This window comes from Melozone crissalis, unplaced genomic scaffold, assembly GCF_028551555.1.
Source record: "Melozone crissalis strain CALT ecotype California unplaced genomic scaffold, PUWL_Pcris_2 ptg000066l_1, whole genome shotgun sequence".
Taxonomy (NCBI): Eukaryota; Metazoa; Chordata; class Aves; order Passeriformes; family Passerellidae; genus Melozone; species Melozone crissalis.
The window spans coordinates 3890723-3910177 of record NW_026535844.1 but is presented as its reverse complement, the minus strand read 5'-3'; the positions used below and the strand labels follow the sequence as shown (position 1 = coordinate 3910177).

The window sequence follows — 19455 nt, the reverse complement described above, 5'->3', positions numbered from 1 at the left end:
CCTGCTTCCCTCTCCTGAGTTTCAAACCATTTCCCTTTGTCCTGTTGCAACAGAGCCTGTGAGGAACTTGACTCTGGAAAGTAACAGTTCATTTCTTTCCTTTGTATCCTTTGGACAGCACCCATTTTTATCATCAGCCAAGCCTCTCTCCAGCCTGACACCTCTGATCACTGCAGCAAAGCAACTGAGGGAGCAGCGGAGGAGATGAAGCCTTGAGGACAGTTTCAGTTACAGTAGTCAGGACAACTAGTTAGTTATGGTAGTTAGCACTGGTAGCTGGTTAGGGTAGTTAGCACTGGTAGTTAGTTTATGGTAGTTAGGACAGCCTGTTTGTTATGGCAGTTGTTTGAATAAAAACTCACTTGACCCTCAACTGCCTTGCCGTGTCCCTTCCTTCTCCCGCTGTGCCTCAGCTGCCCGGAGCAATGTGAGGGGAGAGCGGGCCCAGCCTGGCCCAGAGCTGAGCCCCAGCAGAGCCCTGGCAGAGCCCAGAGCAGCCTCGGCACCTGCAGAGTCAGCCTGGAAGGAGGCGCTTGGAGCCTTCTCGGCTGCACCCGGCACTTGGTTACAAACTGGGTGTGCTGGAAAATGCCACCGGCTCTGCGTGAGGGCAGAAGGGGCCCGGGGAAGGCCCAAGTGCTCCATGCAAGGGAAAAACCTGCCCTGGGATTGTTATAAATAACTAGGTAGTGTTGGCTTTTGCTATTATGTATTGACTTCTGCAATCTATTCTTAATCACACTGATTTTGATAGAGTGCAGTTTGTAATCACTTTTAACTGCTTTTGCTATAGTATAATTTGCCAGCTTTTTGTGGCCAATGCCCTGGCCCCTGTGTAGCTCATATCCTCAGAACATCATTTATGGATGATATTTTAGTTTGTGGAGAGTATGAAAAACATACATTATAGTTTTGGCTTTTGAAAAATATTACAGTGGATGCCATGTGTTGTACATTAGAATGTTAACTTTTGCACAAGTAGCTGTAGTTGTGAAATAATAATCAATGCTTTTATTTTTGTAAATAACTGACAATAACACTTCAGAGATATTTGTGAAATAGCCAATGTTCATTTAAATACTTCTGGAAATAGCTAAAACCGTCTGCATGGTCAGATAACATTTAAGGAAGGGATGTGATGAGGACCCCTGCCACTGACCCTTCCACTGTCAATAACTGTCACCCGCTGAAACCAGAGAACAGGGGCCCTTGTGAGGGAGTGACACACAACCCTCAAAACAGCAATCCACGATTACTGCACGTACTCTAAAAAGGCAAGATGTGGGTCAAACTACCCTAAAGAATTCCTGGAACATGTAAACGAGTTCAAAGAAATGTTTGAATATGTATAACCATTATGAATATGTATCTGAACAATACAATGGAAAAACTAGACAAGAAGAGTTGCTGTGGTTAACCGGTGTGCCTCTGGCCATCGCCGAACACCCAGCCCTGTTACTGATTTGTCCCTTATTATTCCTTATTAAACTTTCAAAAATTCTAAAGAGCGAAGCTCATTTCTCACAAACCCAAGGTGCTCACCCCTTGTTCCTCCCCCAAAGCCAGGATTTGTCAATCCTAAACTTTGTCTGGACAGAGGAGAAGGAGGCTGCAAGGAAAAGGAAGATGCACTGGTGTGGAGGCCCATGGCAGTCTCAATCTCCCACCCGTGGGGGACTGGTCCCCAAGAAGAAGAACAGATTTAAAGGTTATGGTAAGAAGCTTGCTTCTACTATACGTCTTTGCAGGCACATGCTGATTTCTGGAAAGTTATGTTACCCCATTGGCCCGTTGGCCTAATTACCCTAGTTAAACTCCTGTTACCCATCTCTGGTTAGTCTCTAGAATATTCTCCCTGTCCCTCCATTTGCCCTAATTTACTGCATTCCTCTGCCCCTGTTTCCCTATTAGCTGACCCGACCCTTAACCCCTCCTTTGCACCATTTCCCCCCATATCCATTGGACCCTGACCCTCAGCTCCACCCTCACTACCCCATATAAAACCCCCTGTGCCCTCAGCTTGCACCCTGTCTTTGTCCCTGGGTCCTGCTCAGCTCTGTGCCCTGTTCCTGTACCAATAAACCCAGTTTGCTGCAGATCATACCCAGATCCATCCTGCTGACTTTGTCAGCTTTATAAAGCAGCCGTGAGCTTCGGGCTCCGGAGTGCCGGACGCTCCAAGGGCCTCGGCAGCGCCAGGACGCTCCAGACTGGGACAGCCAGGCAGGGCAGGAGGAATCACTGCCCCTTTCCCCTCTCTGCTGCTCCATCTCCCAGCCCAGCATCGCTGCAGGACAGCCTCACTGCCAACGCCATCCTGCCAGGGATGGACTGGGGGGATCTCCTTCCCCTTTCCTCTGGCATGGAGGCAAATCCCATCTTCTCCTTGTCTGCCCTCCTTCCTCTCCTCATTCTGTCCTTCATCCATCCATGTTCCTTTTCCATTTCCTTCCTCCTTTGTTCCTTCTTGTTCTTTCCTCTCCTCCTGCCTTTTCCTTTGCCCTTCTCCCTGTCTCTCCCTCTCCTTGTCCTTCCTCCTCCAGGCACTGAGCTGCGGACAGAGACCAGGGAGAACAAATCCCTGCCACAGAACCTCGTGGAAGAGGCCATTTGGAACGGCTCCATGGTACAGGAATCCAACGGGGAGGAAGAGCTCCAGAGATCCCACACGTGGAGGGGCTGCAAAGCCAGCCTGGGGAGCTGTGAGGAGGTAAAAGGGTAAAAGCTTCCCTGGGCTGGGAAAGGCGTGGGGAATGTGAGAAGAGCTTCAGGCAGAGCTCAGCCTGTTCCTCGTGACTGCAAAAATGGCGGTGCCGGACACAGACATCCATGGGGCTGTAAAGAGATCCCCCTGCAGATCCACGGGGATGCAAAGATCTCCCTGCAGATCCATGGGGATGCAGAGATCCCCCTGCAGCCCCCGGAGCAGCCACGCTGCAGCACGGCGTTGCCTGAGAGGAGGCTGTGACCCCGCGGCCAGAGAGCCCCGCTGGAGCAGCCTGTCCTGGCAGGACTGACCCCGGGGCACTTGGAGGGGGCTGTGCCCCGTCGGATGGACTCAGCTTGGAGAAGTTCCTGGAGAAGTCTCCGGTGGGAGAGAGCCCAGGGTGCAGCAGGGGAACGACTCCTGCCCCTGAGCAGAGGGAGAAGCCCCGGAGCATGAACTGAGCCCGGCCCCATTCCCTGTCTGCGGCACTGCCGGGGTAGGAGGTGCAGCTAGAAGGAGGGAGGCGTGGGGGAAAGCTGCATTTAAGGGTCTTCACTTACTTCCCATTATCCTGCTCTGAGTTTTAGGAGTTTTCTGTCAGAAATCTCTCCCCTCCCCCACTCATCCACAGGGCTTTGGGGCGGTTTTCTCTTTTAGAGAGAAATCAAAGCGATGCACTGATGCTCCTAATTAGGGGTAGGAGAAGTGAGGCTCCAGGGCTTCCCGCTGAGCCGGAGCCACCGGAGCCGCAGTGCCGGGAAAGCCGTGGCGGGAGGTGCGGAGAAGTTTGTTTGTGTTTTCAGCTCAATCCCCCTCGGGCCCGGGCCCGTTCCAGGGCTGTTCCTCAGCTCCGGCTCTGCCCTCACGCAGCCTGGGGGGCCCTGAGAGCGAGGGGCGGGTCTGTGCCGTGTGCAGAGCCCGCCCCTGGCGGCGATTGGGCGATGGTGCCGTCAGTCGTGTTTGTGGCTGGCTGATTGGTGGGAGCGGGGCGGACCAGGGCCCCGGTGGCGGGCTGAGGGCGGCCGTGGCTGGGCAGCGGCGCCATTGTCGGAGGGTGTGCGCGGTGCCGTGAGCGGCGGCAGCGGCCGGAGCGCGGTGAGGCGGCGGCGGAGCTCGGAGGCGGCCGCAGCGCAGGTGGGAGCCGCGCTGGGTTGTGCGGGGTCTCGGGGCTGGCTGCGGGCCTCGGGGGCGGCAGGGGGCTCGGGCGGGTTCGTTGTGCCGTGTCCGGCCCGTGTTGCCGCTGGCGTGAGGGCGCTGCGGGAGCGGCTGCCCGCGGTCTCCTTGCGGCCGCTGCCTCGGCAGGAGCCGCTGCCGGAGCAGCGCTGGCTCGGCCCGGTTGCTGTGGCTGGGACAGAGGGGGCTGCCCCGTGCCCGGGGCTGTGCGGGGAAATTCCCGTGGCCGGAGGTTTCTGTGCGCAGAGGAGACAGAGGAGTCCTGTAAAAGTGACTTTATTGCTGAGAAGGGGGAGAGGCCGTGGGGCATTTGCCGTGCGCTCTCTGCCATTGTTGTAGTTCGCAGCCTCCTTTTTAACCTCATTTTCCCGGCCTCATCTCCCTCTCCCTTTGTGCACTGGCTGAAGTGCTTGGAAGGTTCAGACCTCCCGATCCTGTAACTGCATGTCCTCGTTAATGTGCATCCCCACTTTTGTATAACAGCAGATAATCAGGGCTCTGTTAAATCCTTGTTCTTCTGGAAGTTCCGGAATTTAGCGGGACTTTGTGTGAGCAGCAGTCCATGTTAATTAGTAACATTTATTGAAGCTGGTGGTTTCGCCCGTTGCTTCCTTATCTGCAAGTCCCTGGCCCCTCGCTCAGCTGCTGAATGAGCTGCACTCTCAAGGTGTGGAGCATGGTAAAAAGATGAGAGTTGCTGCAGCACATCAGAGGAGAAACAGCATTCGTTTAACCCAGGATCAGCCACGGAGCCACAAAACCGTGTCCCATTCCCATCCTTTCCGCGTTTGAATCCGTACATGAGCTACTTTCTTAATTCCTTTGTTATCTGTTTCACCCCTTTTCCTTTGTCATCTATTTGCCAAGACCAGTTTGAGTAATTTAATTTTCCACAAACTCCTCCTTTTTCTGCTAACAGATGATCTGATCCCATCCCATGGTTAAGTGTTGTGTTCCTCATTTCAGTGGATTGGTCAGGAGGAAGGTCAGGAGCTGGAGCTGTCTGGTTGGTTATTATTCTGAGCAGAGCTTGTAATCTACTGGCGCCATTGAAATGAGAAATGGGTTCTGTGGCTCCTGATATGAATTGGTTCAGGTTCCCAGGGGCTGGTCCATGGTGTTGTAGGATTTGTTCTGCTGGCCGTTCATCTTTTCCCTATTTTTGGGCGCTCTCTCCAGCCAGGGCTGCATCAATTGACTGCTTTTCTCTAATTAAATCATCAAATCCTTGGATTCCCAGCTTATTTCCCTGAATTTTTGCTAGCAAAAACCCCCAGTGCTCTAATATAACCTACATAACACAGACAGTGACAGCACATGTTTTAGTGGGCAGCGGGATGATTCCCCTCCCATTTATTTATAGTGAAGTTTTCCCAACGTTCTCAGTGTGCTGTTTCCCTTTGCAGCTTCACCCGTTTCTGTTGCAGGGTCAGATATCCTCCCCCTGGGCTCTGCCTTGAGCTGTGCAAATTCCATCAGTGCAAGCAGGCAGAGCTTGGGGTGAGGGGCAGAGGGAATCAGCCCAATTCCTGCCCCAGCCAAGTGGCCCAGGTGCATTGTCCACACTTTGCCCAGCAGTGTTCATTTGCATTTCTAAAGCTCCTCTGCAGGCTGCCTGGAATGGAGCTTCTCTTCCTACTGCTGGGCAATGTTGATGTTTTGTTGCTGGTCGTTATCTCTGTGGGGGTCTTTTGGGCTATTCCCAGTCTGTTCAGGTGCTAAACTCATGTTCATTGAGCACTGTAACACCCCTTAAAAAAATCCTTTAAAATTAATTTCCCCAAGGCAAAGAAAACCAAGCCTGAGTAGAGAAATTAGGTTTAAAAGAACCAAACTCGGTACATTTACAGCAGTGCAATGGCAGGCAGCCCAGAGTGTGGGTGTCAGTGAGCCCCAGAGTGGAATTGTGCCGTGGTGTTCCCCAGCAGCTGTGGCAGTGCCGGCCCAGGCAGCGCTGAAGCTGCAGCAGTGGCAGCAAGGCTTGGCCCCAGTGGCTGGAGATGGCAGAGGAGGGTGGCCAGGATTGCAGAGGATTCCAGGCGAGGATCTGTGGGCAGGCGCAGGGGCTTGGCCCGCTGTGGAGCCCTGGCTGCTGCTGCGTTGCCTTCAGGGCAGGCTCAGGGGCGGCCTCCCATCGTCCTGCTGCAGGCGGGAAGTGCAAATCTGCGGGGCTTCAGAGCCCTTGAGGCCAGGCTGAGGGGTCCCCCCGTGTTGAGCTGTGCTGGCGGCTGTTTGTTGCCTCAGGGACACTTGGCATGGGCCCCTTGGCCACCAGTGGTGCTGCTTTGCACTCCTTAGGCAGGAGCCGATGTCCTGGCTGGGTGTTGGCAGCAGCAAAGTGCCAGGGCAGGCTCTGTGCCAGCCCAGCTTGCTGTGGGAGAATGTGCCTTGATATCTGCTCCAGTGGTTGCTGAAGCAGTGAGAATTGCTTTTGCCCCCCTGTTAAGTGCCATGGTGTCAGCAGAAGATATTGAAGCCTTCCTGCTCAGGGCATTTCAGTGCCAGGCTCTCACAAGCACCCACAGCTGGGCGGGTTGAGCTGAGCATGGGGTGGTGACCTGCGCTTTGACTGATTCCCCTTCCTTCCCTCCCCTGGAACAGGGTGTTGCTGTTAGACACCACTTGTCCTGATTGGTTCAGAGTGCTTTGGAGAGACTCCATATCTACATTTCCCTATTTCCCTGGGCCTGCCCACACTTCTGGATTCACTTGAGCATAGGCCTCGCCAGACATTTGACACAAAGGTACAACAGTACTGGCCTCTGTATCACCTTTTATAATATTAATTTGCATTCCAAGTTTAGCGACCAAATCCCTTCCTAGTAAATCATGATAACAATTCGGACCAAGTCAAAATTCATGCATTTCAAATCCCTCTCCCAGATGTACCAATAGTGGTTGAATAAAACCACGCATCTTTCCCACTTAACTCCTGACTAATAAAACATATTTTTAGCGTTTTCCCCCCCATATGTCGAAGATTCATATTGAATTGAGTGGCCCCTGTGTCCATCAGGGAATGCCTCCTCTCAATGCAGACCCACCCTGAATGTTCTCAAGGGCTGCAGTGTGGAGGGTCCCTGGTGTGATGGTAGCTGTGACAGCCCTGGCAATCCATGTCCATCAAGGGGTGGACTTGCTGGTCCTGAGGGTGCTGCTGTCTGTGCTTGCAGTGTCCTTGTGCCCTGCAGCTGGAGCCCTGGTTCCTTGCCAGGGGCTGTTTGGGTGGGCTCTCCCCTGCCGAGGAGGGCAATGCCTCTGCCAGGTGCTTGTGGCCGAGCCGTGCCCTGGGTGCTGGGGCCCCCTTGGGCCCTGGGGTTGATCCCTCAGGGGCTGTAGGAACTGTGCCATGGCCTTTGCCTTCAGCTTGGCCTTTTGCTGCTCCCTTCTTGCATTCACCTGCTGTGCCTTTGTGCCCAAGTGCTGCAGGGCCTTCTTGTGCCCCTCCTGCAGCCCCCTCCGTGCCTGTGGGTGCTTGTCTTGCTTTACAAGAGAGGTGTCTGCTCAGGAAGGCAGAAAAAGCCTCTCTTGGAATGGAGAATGCATACCCCCTCCCTCTTAATTTTTAGAGTAGTGAAATCAAGGGGCTCTCAGGCAAAGATATGGGAGTAGGAATACCAGTTCTTTACTAGTGTGTATAATAAAGGAAACAAACACCAACAGCTGCGGCACTGACAGCAAACAGAGCCCGGACCCAGTCCCGGCCTTTGGGCTGCGGCGCTTTGCCCTTGGGTGCAGTTCCGGGCACGGCCGGCTGGGGCGCTGGTGGCTCCCGCGGGGCGGGGCAGCGCATCCCTCCCATGGGAACCTCTCTGAACGGAAATAGAGCAATCCCTTCATCTAACTCTTTCACTTTTTTCCCTTCTCTAGCCTTTCTCCCCTGTTTTGAGACAGAATTTGGAGAGGGCTGTCTTTTAACTGAGCTCCTAGTGTTTCGATAAGGTGCTTCCTGTAGAGAGAGAGAGTTTCCCTGAACAGCCGGAGGTGTGGTTGCCGAGGGGATGTAACTCAGAGCAGGACGGGGTCAGGGGAGGATATCCCGCCGAGGCTCGGTGGGAGTGTGGGCAGGGTCTGCTGCCGGAATCGGCAGAGGGGGATCTTCCCGTGGAGCCCGAGGCGGAGCGTGGGTAGCCCCCACATGGCTGATGGCGGCTGATCCGGCAGCTCCCGGCAGAGCAAAGGCAGGTGGGAGAGCCCGGCAGCAGCGGCGGTGCCCAGCGCAAGTGGCACGGGCAGGGCAGCCGGGGATGGGATGGCCGGGACCCCCCCTGGGTGCGGTGGGCGCGGTGACCTCGGAGCGCGTGGCAGGACAGAGCGACCCCCATCTTGCCCAGCATGGGCGGCAGAGCGGCCGCGGGCCAGGCAGTGGGAGCAGGGCACACAAATTGAGCGACAGCACCGGGGCAGGTGGAGCTGCCCTGGGCAGTGAGGCCGCACCTGGGATGGAAACCGGGGCAGGCGGAGCTGAGGCGGGCAGCGAGCCGGGACCCGGGACAGGCGCCTGGGCCGCGAACGGAGGGGGCAAGACTTGCAGAGGGTCCCACTCTCTTTCTGATTTTTCCTCCTGCTCCCCTCCCTTTCATTTCCCCTTGTTCTTTTCTTGTTTTTTTCCCGGGGCTTTCTGGTACTTTAAAGATTTTTATTCTCCTAAAATCTCCTGTCGCACATATGGCATATTCTCTTTGTTCTAGATTAAATGGGTTTTTTTTACAAATAAACCCAGAACCTAACAAATCCAGACTTCTGCATGGATACTTTGAAATTGCCAACGAGCTAACTCAGGACCTCCTAATGTTGTTTTTCTCATCACCTTTTTATTTATCCTTTGGCAGATTAAGCATCTTTCAGTTACTTGCTTGGCTACTCTGAGAATCCCAGAGCACCTATAGTTCCTTAAAAAATGATCACACAAAGCTTGAGTACCCCAGCGGATTTTCTGATGCAAGTCTTCTAATATTTCCCTAGAAGCACATTTTATTTTGAAATTGTCTTCTATCAAGAAGTTTCCATTTCCCTGATTTCTCTTATTCACTTCCTGTCTTGTTTAATTCTTTTTTCTCAGCTTCCCTAAACTTTGGAGTTTCCAGTTTTTCCTGGTTTGGAGTTAATATTAACATAACTCTTTCAGCTCCATTTTCTGCTGCATCCTTAGCTTTGTGATCTGCCAAATTATTTCCTCCTCTTTCTGGAGTCTTTCCCTTTTGGAGTTCCATAATATGTACTATAGCTATCTCTTTTAGGTAATTGGAATGCCTCTAAAACCTCTAAAATAAGTTCCTCATGTATTAATCCTTTTCTTCTTGAATTAAGTAATCTTTTTCCTTTCCAAATATTTTACAGGTATGTACTACTCTAAAGGCATATCTTGAATCAGTATATATAGTTCCTTTATTTGTGTTAAATATTCTAGTGCTCTTTTTAAAGTATATAATTCACAAGTTTGAGCTTACTAGTTTGAGGTTAATTTCCCTTTTTCCATAGTTTGCATGTTTTTCCAATCGACTACTGCATACCCTGTATTTTCTCCTTTTGCAAGGAGTTGTATCTCTGTTAGCAAACATAACTCCCAAAGGACTATTTCTTTTTTTTTTTTCCCTGTATCCAACTTACTGGTTTTCTGTCTCATTTTCAAGATCTTATCTATTAATCTTCTTCCTCTGTTTTTCACATTCACTAACAACCTAAATACCACTTTTCTTTCAACTACACCCACAAAAATAAAAATTTTTTTTCTCATACTACTTTCAGTACAATACACCTCCCTCCAAGGAGATATAGTAAAGCTTAAAATACAGAATCTACATTACCTATACTTTCATTCATCTACATTCACTCACTTTTATTTCCCATTCACTTCCACACATTCTTTCACACCCTCAGGACACAGAGTGGATCCCTGTTGACAGAGAATCGCGGGTCCCTGTGGTCCCCCTCACCTTGGGGTGGCCTCTGGGTCTCAGTATCTCCGGGCCTCCTGGGAGGGCCCTGACTCTGCTGCCTCCGGTGCCGTTCACCTGTGAGGCTGATTTGTGTGTCACTCACACTCTTTAGCCACGGCCCCCTCACACGCCCTGGGGACAATGGCCCCTTTGCAGGTCACCTGTGCCTTATGCCACAGCCCCCACACGCCCAGGAGAACAATGGCTTATTTGTGGGTCACACACTCCTCTTTCCACAGCCTCCCTTCCCACCCGCCCGGGAAGCTGAGGCTGATTTTGTGTGTGACTCACTCTCACACACAACAAGACAACAATAAGGTACCTTTTGTTATATATGATCAAATCGAGAGCTAAACGTATAAGAAAATTTAGCAAAGATTTATTAGTCTGTGCGAATGAAGTTCGGTTGTCAAAACCACCACAGCCAAGGGTCAGCGTCGAGCCCGGGTTCGGTGCTGGGTGAACACGGATCTGAGCTCCGAATGTCAGTCTCCCCCTGTTCACAAATGCTGCCTGACGCAGCAAGTTCTTTTACAGTTTATTCTGCTCGAGGCAGAGATCACAGAATGTTCTTTGTGTCTCTTCCCATGCATAACCGTGTCTTTACCTGTGCACAGTTGGACAAAGACTCAGTCCAGGTGTCTGATGTTGTCAGTAGACTCTGGGGAAGTCAGCATTCACATGCATCAGGGTGGCGCTGTGGATCATCTTGGTAGCTGTAATCGTCAAGGCAATAATCACTCTTGGCTGGATCTGGTGACCCGGGGAAGCCAGCGATTATCGCCCTGGAAGCTTCTATTCTTTCATTAAAAACCCCGATGTTTATCTCAACCAAGTCCAGGAACTAGATGTATATGAATAAGACACTGCTCCTGGCCAGGATGGTCAAAAGACATAATGTGGATTTTACAATATTTTATGCATTAATAGCATGAATTATCTCTACCATATACTACACTTTCACATCACCTATTACAAGTTTAGGTGTTTCTGGTCAGTCCCCATGCTCTTGGATATCCCTCAACCCAGCTGTGCTGTCCAACCCCAGATGCTCTTGAGCATATCCTCAATCCGGCAGAATTTTGCTCAACCGTGGATGCTCTTGGAATATTAATTCCTCAACCTAGCAGGTTTTAATTCTGGATGCTCTTGGGCACTCTTATCCCTCAAACCAGCAGGATTTTTAGGGTTCCCTTTTGTCCCGTTTCCTAGTGGATTGGGCTCGGAAACTCCTCTGCTCCCTTCCTCCGAGGGGTCCAGCCCCTCTCTGGGACCCAGTCCCAGTTACCCCGGGGGATTCTCTCACTCCTGTTAACATTCACTTCGTCTCTTTCCTGGCCACTTACCGCGGATAGTCGGAAACGCAGCGTGGGAGACTCCAGCACTCACTTGGCAGGTCTGGGACAACCAGCCCTCCTCTCATTCACACACATTCATCCCCCTGTACCTGCCCCCCTGAGAAATACTTACCAATCTCTTTTCCGTCCCGGGTTCTTCGTGCACATTACTACTCTTAGGGGGCCAATTACCGCGGTTGTAGGGAGCCTTTTTCCCTTCTCTTTGTTTTATTGTCTCCTTTTGTCCACCATAACCTGCGTCTGTCAGTCACCCCAGGGGGAACAGAGCGAGGCTGCCAACGGGGCAGGGCGCGCCTTCCCCACTCTGACTCTCCTAAAACACCAACAGCGAGGTGTTAGTAACCATCCTCTGCTACCACAATTGTGAAAAACGCCAGTCACTTGCTTTTAAAATTTTAAAAGTTTAATAGTAATAGAATGGTTATGAAAAATAGTAATACAATTAGAGTAATCACAATTTGGAGAAATCGAATTAGGACAATATGAGACAATAAATACCAAGAGTTACGGATGTCCGGGTACCCTTTTCTGGGCAGCAGGAGCCCGAAAAAGGACACTTGTTATCACATGATTAACCCTTAAAAACAATAGCCTGTTGCATATTCATACACTTCATACATGATGCATAAATTCCGTTCAAACACAGGATTCTGTCTGGTCAGTGCCAGCTTCTTCCTCTGAATCCTAACAGCGACTTCGAGGTGGGAAGAAGTTAATTTCTTCTGATAAGAGAGCAATAAATTGTTTTTCTCTGAAAGATTTAGGTATCCTGTGGCTGCTGTCTCGCTGCAAGTCCTTTCTTTAAAAAAAGCCCCTTACCATGCATATTTTCTATTTTAACATTTTTTTAATAACCTAAAACCATATTTAACTCACTACTTACGAGAATTAATACAGCAGTACATTCTAACAGAGGACGTATAATATTTATTTCAGTATTTGCGAAAACCCAATCACAAAACACGCATTTTTCACAAGTATAATCCCACTTACTTCCAGTCTCTCCCAGTTTGGTCCCAGCTGCTGGCAGCATGGTTCCAGTTGCTTCCTCAATCAACTCAGTGAGTCCCAGTATGATGCCATTTGCTCCCAGTTGCTCCCAGTCAGGCCCAGTATGGGGGATGATGTGCAGGGTGTGCTCACTGTGACACTCAGTTCCTCCCAGTATTAGTCCAGTCCCTCCCAGTATGATCCAAATATGAGCCCAGTGTGCTCCCAGTCTCTGCCAGAATAAACCAGTTGTGCTCCACATGGTTCCAGTTCCTCTCTTTCACCCTCACTTTCCTTCCAGTCACTCCCAGTACCTCCCAGGGTACCCCAGTTCCCTCTACAATCTTTCCTGTTCCTTCCAGTATGATCCCATTTGCTCCCAAGCACTCCCAGTCAGCCTCAGAGTAGTGGCACTCAATGTCAGTATGATCCCAGTCACCACCAGTATGATCCCAGTTCATCCCAGTACAAGCCCAGCAGTTTCCAGTCGCCGCCAGCATGCACCCAGTCACTCCCTGTTCCTCCCAGTTGCTCCCACCATGATCCCAGTTACTCACAGCTGCTCCCAGTCATCCTCAGCATAATCCCAGTCACTCCCACTATATCCCATTTGCTCCTAACATGGTCTCGGTTGCCTCCTGCAGGCTCCTGCTCACTCCCAGTATGATCCCAGTGTCCATCAGTGCGATCACAGTCTGCCCTGGCATGGCAATATGATCCCAGTATGATGTCAGTACAAGCCCAGTACAGTCCCATCATGATCCCAGTATGATCCCAGTACGGTGTCAGTACAAAGCCAGTACAGTCCCAGTATGATCCCAGTATGATATCTGTACAAACCCAGTACAGTCCCAGTCACTCCCAGTACGATCCCAGTCCAGCCCAGTCCCTGGCAGTGCTGCCACTGCTGGGATCCCCCAGCCCTGTGTGCGTTCTCCCCTGGCGGATGTGCCGAGAGGAGCCCCAGGGGCTGGCAGTGGCCAGGCAGGGTCCCCAGCAAGGCCCAGTTTGGATGTGCAGCCCCCAGTTTGCCCAGTTTGCCTCTCCTCTGGCCCGGGCCGGGTTCCCCCCGCCCTCAGCGGCTGGGAGCAGCCGAGAGCCCCGCGCTGCCCATCCCGACCTGTCCCGGCTCCATCCCCGCTCCTGCCGCGGAATGGGGCACCAAGGGTGTGGCTGCTTCTGGGGGGGGAGGAGGAGGAGGGAGGGAAGGGCAGGGATGAAGGGGGAGGAGGAGGTGGGGTTAGGGAGGAGGAGCAGGGGGAGGAGGAACGGAAGAGGAGGGATGAAGGTGGAGAGAGAGCAGTGATGGAAGGAGGTGGGGATAACACAGAGGGGGAGGAGGATGGGGGATGGAAGGGGAGGACTGGGAGGAAGAGGAAGAGGAGGGACAAAGGCGGATCAAGGCTGAGCTGAGGGAACCATGCCATCGATCGCTGCCTGAATTCGCAGCCCCCAGCTGTGGGATCATCGCCCCCCCATCGCACTGGTGAGCGAGGAGGGGGAGCTCGACCCAGATATCCCGGGGGGTCCCTGGGTTGGGTTTTTTGGGGGGATGTTTGGAGAATGAAGAAGTCCAAGGCTGAGCGGAAAAGGCTCCTTGGGAGGACATCGGGGGTGGCGGTGGCGGCTGCCGGCAGAGGCAGCCTGGAGGAGCAGAGCCCTGTGTCCCCCAGGAGCCCAAAGTGGGGAGCCCAGAGAGGGGGGAGTGCCGCCATTGGCGGGAGCCTCAAGAGCCTGGAGAGGGGCAGGGGGGACTCCTTGGAGCCGCTGCAGCCCAGAGCAGAGAATGAGGGGAGAAGGGAGCCCGGGAGCCCAAACAGCCCCGGCATTGCCAAAATGGGGAGAGTGAAGCAGTGGGAGCTTTTGGCATTGCTGGGACTGCCAGCAGCCTGGGCAGGGCGGGCACCTGGCACAAGGGGGACCCCCAATCCAAGCGTGACCCCCAGCAGCTGGGACAGGGGGGAATCCCCGAACACCAGAGGGGAGGGACCAGGGATGGGGAACCCCTGGGAGGCTTTTTCAGGGCTGAATCTTGGTGTTTGGGAGGTTTTTCTGGAGCCCAGGTGGCTGGTGAGTTGCAGAAACGGACTCGGGCAGAGTGACCTTCAAACTGAATGTGCGTTGGGGAAGATGAAACAGGAATACTTTATAAGTATGATTGTCTGGCAAAAGATTTTGAGAATATAGAAAGTGTAAGGAAGACTGAAATGAAAGCAAGCTTTGAGATACTTAGTTATTGAACAACTGGAAAACAATGATGTGGCCCAACTGAAGGTAATCCCCTTTGTTAAACAATTCCCTCTGTTTGCAGGCAGATCCAGAGCCTAGTAGCTCAGCAGAAGGGGTCCAAAGAGGAGTTTTTAGGGTGTAAAATGTAACACAGTATGGTGATGTAATGATTCTTACACGCTGTATGTAAATGCTGTAGGATTTGTATCTCGTACTAGATTGGTTGGTGAGAAATAGAATATTCAACACAGAAGAAAATTTATTGTTTTGTAATGCAAACGTTACTCTCTTATGCTCTTGCCTGTCTTAGTCTTTTACCCTCTCATCCTCTCTTCCCCTCTCTTCTCTCAGCCCTGCTCCGAGCTGTGCCTGGCAGCTCCAAGCAGGGCCCTGCACCCAGGCCCTTTGCAATAAACCGCAAGTTCCACGACCTGGCTGCAGAGATCTCTCATCTCCATCTGTCCCAACCGTCCTACCCCCTGACACTCCTACAAACACGCTCATCCCTTGTTTTCCCCAAACCAGGATTTCCCATTGCCAACCCCAGGGAGGCTGCGAGGAAGATGCCCCGGGACACTGAGGCAGGTGAGGAGGAAGTCAGTGCCCCTTTCCCCTCTGTGCTGCTCCATCTCCCAGCCCAGCACGGCCCCGGCTGCAGCTCAGGCCTGGGGGGATCTCCTTGCCCTTGCCTGTGGCACGGAGGCAAATCCCATCCTGTCCTTGTCCTTCCTCCCCCAGAGCAGGAGCTGAGCATGGAGAGCAGGGAGGACAAATGCCCGCGGCAGAACCTGGTGGAAGAGGCCGTTTTGAGCGGCTCCACGGCGCAGGAAGCCAACGGGGAGGAAAAGCCCCGGAGATGCCGCACGAGGAGGGGCTGCAAACGCAGCTGGCGGGGATCTGAGGGGGAAAGAACCAGCCTGGGCCGGGAAGGCGGCCGGAGACGGAGCCAGAGCTCGGAGCTGGTGCTCCATGAGCAGCTCCATGATGTGGAGAAGCCCCACACGTGCGTGGAGTGTGGGAAGAGCTTCAGGTGGAACTCCGAACTGATCAGGCACCAGAGGACCCACACTGGGGAGAGGCCCTACGAGTGTTCCAAATGTGGGAAGGGGTTTCAGACCAGCTCCAATCTCCTCCAGCACTATCGAATTCACAGAGAGGAGAGGCCCTTCCAATGCCCCGACTGCGGGAAGGGATTCAGGCAAAACTCCCACCTCATCACCCACCGGCGCATCCACACAGGGGAGAGGCCCTACGAGTGTGATAAATGCAGGAAGGGGTTTCCGACCAGCTCCTGTCTCCTCCGGCACTATCGGATTCACACAGAGGAGAGGCCCTTTCGCTGCCCCGACTGCGGGAAGGGATTCAAGCGCAACTCCACCCTCGTCACTCACCGGCGCATCCACACGGGGGAGAGGCCCTACGAGTGTCCCCAGTGTGGGAAGAGCTTCTCACACAGCTCTAACTTGACCCAACACCAACGGAGGCACCGGTAAGGGAAGCCCTGCGAGTGCCCCGAGTGTGGGCAGAGCTTCGTGCGCTGCCCCAGCTCCATCCCCCGCTGGAGGAGGCACTTTGGGCACAGCCCTGGTCACTCCCATTCCCTGTGATCCATGTTGGGAACACACCTGGCTGCTTTGCCTTTTGGGTTGGCCTTAATTTTCCTCTGCTTCATCTTTTAAGGACACCCAAAACTGGGTTAAATGAAGGAAATTCATATCTGCAGTTCCATAATTTCTCAGTTGTTTTAGAGGGAATTTAGTATTTGGGGTCGTGTTCTGTGTGGAGTGCTGCTGTTGCTAAGAGGCAAGAATTTGATCTCACCCTTCTTGTGTTTCTAAGTACTCCTCCCCTGACCCAAACCCCAACTCCACCCTTTGGATACCCTATAGAAACTCCATGGCCCTGCCTTTGCCCTGTCTTTGGGGGGTAAGAAATGGATTCCCAAAGGATTATCCGTTTTCCAACTGGATTCCCTGAGGATCAGCCCCTTCCCACTGGATTCTAAGAGGATCAGCTTTTTTCACTGAATTCCCAGAGGGTTCTGACTCTGTCACTGTTTCTTTTTGTTTGTATTACTGCATTTGTATTTTTAATTTTTGCTAATAAAGTACTGTTTTTTCTGCTCCCATATCTTTGCCTGAGAGCCCCTTAATTTCAAAATAAATTACTATTATTTTTATTATTATTATTACTACTACTAATAATAAAAATAGTAATAATAATCAAAGGGAGGGGGTTTACATTTTCCATTTCAGTGGAGGCTCCTCTAATGGGGAGATACCCCCGAGGCTGGGCCATGTCAAATAGTTCCTGAAAGATGTAAATTAGTTTATGTATATGCATGAGGGTCTATGAATATGCAACAAGCTGATGTAATTAAAACCAGATTAATTAAGGGGTGTCCCCGAACATAACTGGGGGGTCTTGGTGGCCATAACAACCTTTGCTCGATGGTCCTTGTCTCCCATTACATCAATGCGTTGCATATTCATGTCCTTGTTGCATATCCATGAAGTATTTTATATATTCCAGGAACAAAATTGGCTTAATCCTGTGTGGGGGTCCAACCCCCCTCCCAGCTCAATTTGGGGAGTCCCATCCTCCTCCCAGCTCAGTTTTTGGACCCCATACCCGTCCCAGCTTAATTTGGGGGTTCCATTCTCCTCCTACCTCAATTTGGGGTTCCCATTCCCCTCCCAGCTCAATTTTGGGGCCCCGACCCTCTTTTCCCCACTCTCTCCTTTCTGATCGTTCCCCCAGTCCCCTCCTGTGTTTGGTTTTGGGGGCTCCAGGCCCCTCCTGCTCCGTTTTGGAGTCCCGACCCCATTTTGGATTAATTTGGAGTCCCCAGCCCATCCCCAGGGTCACCTTCCCCCCCCCCCCCAACCCTGCCAATTCCGCTCCTGGCAACTGATGAGTCATCAGCGAGACACGCTCTGATTGGCTGGAAATTACCCCGCGTGATCTCTGAGTATTTACCGCAGTGAGAGGCCTTGGTCTGTGGCTGGCAAGTGATGAGTCAGAGTCGGGCCGGGCGCTGATTGGCTGAAAGTCGCTGAGCGGGGCCAGTGCTCTGAGTTTGTGCGCAGCAAGTGGAACATCATCAGTGCCGCGCGTTGTGATTGGTCGGGATCTGCTTTGGGGTGGGGACGGGAGGAACTGGGGTTTCTTGAGGTTTATTTGGGTTTATTTAGGGTTTGTTTGGGGTTTGTTTGGGGTTATTGATGGACTATTTGGGGTTTATCTTGGGTTTTACTTGGTTTATTTCTTGTTTATTTGGGGTTATTAGGAATTATTTGATTTTATTTGGAATTATTTGTGTTTGTTTGGGCTTGTTTGGGTTTATGTGGGTTTATTTGGAAGTACTTGGGATTCTTGGGGTTAATCTTGGTGTATATAGGTTTTTTTCGGTGTGCTTGATACCATTTGGGGTTTTTTGGCTTTAACTTGGTGGAGGTTTTTTTTTCGTTTTTTGGGGTTATTTGGGGCATTTCTAGGTATTATTTGGGGTTCTTTGTGGTTATTGGGATTTTTTTCCAAGTGTTTTGGGGTTATTTGAGTTATTTGGGGTCACATAGGGTCAAAAGCTCCAGGAATATTTCTCCTGCAAAAATCGGGAATTTTTGCCTAAAAATCTGAGAGTTTTCCCCCAAAAATCCGGGAATGTTCCCTAAAAAATCCCGGACTTTTCCCAACCAGTAGTTGCGCGCCCGGCTCCAAACCATCCAATCACCGCGGGTCTCCCCTCAGGAACACCAGCCTCTCTGTGCACCGAACCAACCAATCACTGCATGCCTCCCCTCAGGCACGCCCACCTCTTACACCGAACAATCCAATCACCGCCTTTCTCCTCTCAGCTGCTCTCGCCTCTCTCGTCCTGAACCGACCAATCACCGGGCGTCTTCCCTCAGCACCTCCCGTCTTCTTTGCCTTTATCCAACCAATCACCGCGTGCCTCCCCTCGGCAAAGCCCGCCTCCCCCACCCATCTCCTGTCAATCACCGCACCCTCTACGAAACCAACCAATCACTGGCCAACTCCGCATAGCAACTCCCGCCCTCTCCACGCGTACCAGCCAATCAGAGTCGAGCCCGAAGCAGCGCCCCTTGACCCCGGGGCCGGGCATGGAGCGGGCGCCCCCTCCCTCCGCCCCGCCCCCCGGGACCCCCTCAGGGACCCCCGGGAGCCGCCCCGGGCTCGGGCGGGTCCTGCGGGAGGCGCTGGAGAGAGCGGGGGAGGCGCTGGGAGAGGACGGGGGGCTCCGGGAGCTGCTGAGGAGGCGCAGGGACAGGTGAGGGGTCCTGGAGGGGTCGTGAGGGGAATTTGGGGAGGGGTCTTGAGGAGGTTTGAGGGGGATTTGGGGAGGATCTGGGGGGAACTTGAGGGGGTTTTAGCGGGGTCTGGGGGTGTTGGGGATGCTTTGGGGAGGAATTTGGGGAGGGGTCCTCAGGGGGTGTCACAATCCGTCCTCACGGACGGGTTTCGTGATGGTTCGTGGATTTGATCTCAGGGTGCAAAAAGAACCGACACAGTACAAGGGGGTTTGCAATGATAATCGAAACAAATGCACCTTTATTGAATGACCACAGCAAAATGCAATAAAGCGATTAAGGGAGAGAAAAAGATAGAGGAAGAGAGAGACAAAAGAGAGAAAAAGAAAGAGGGGATAGAGCTACCAAACGTAGAGATGAAGTCCTTTGGTCCAGTCCAGTCGAGGATCTTCCGGTTACGTCTGGGAGATCTCAAAGTCTCTCGCTAACTCAGAGGTTTTTATTATGATAACTCTATTGGAAATTGCAAGGGAGGGAAACAGACACAATAAGGAATAGATGTAACAGGTAGTCCATGCTCTTGGCAGTAAGCGAGAGCCATTGTCTTCTTGGTCCAGCGGTCACAACCTGCAGGCAAACATCTCGCTTCGGTCAGCTTGCCTCCCTGTTGCCTTCTGATGCAAGGCAGGCGACCTGGTTCAGACGAACAGCACGGTGGCCCACTCACCAGGGCCACTCGGGCCAATGACACACGCAGACATCAATGTGATGGACGGTCAAAAGGCATT

General features: G+C 52.3%; 1 pseudogene; it reads left to right on the top strand.

Annotated features, from left to right (window-relative positions):
- Nucleotides 1-19455, top strand: part of LOC128945559 (zinc finger protein 850-like) — a 223040-nt pseudogene that overhangs the window by 174048 nt on the left and 29537 nt on the right.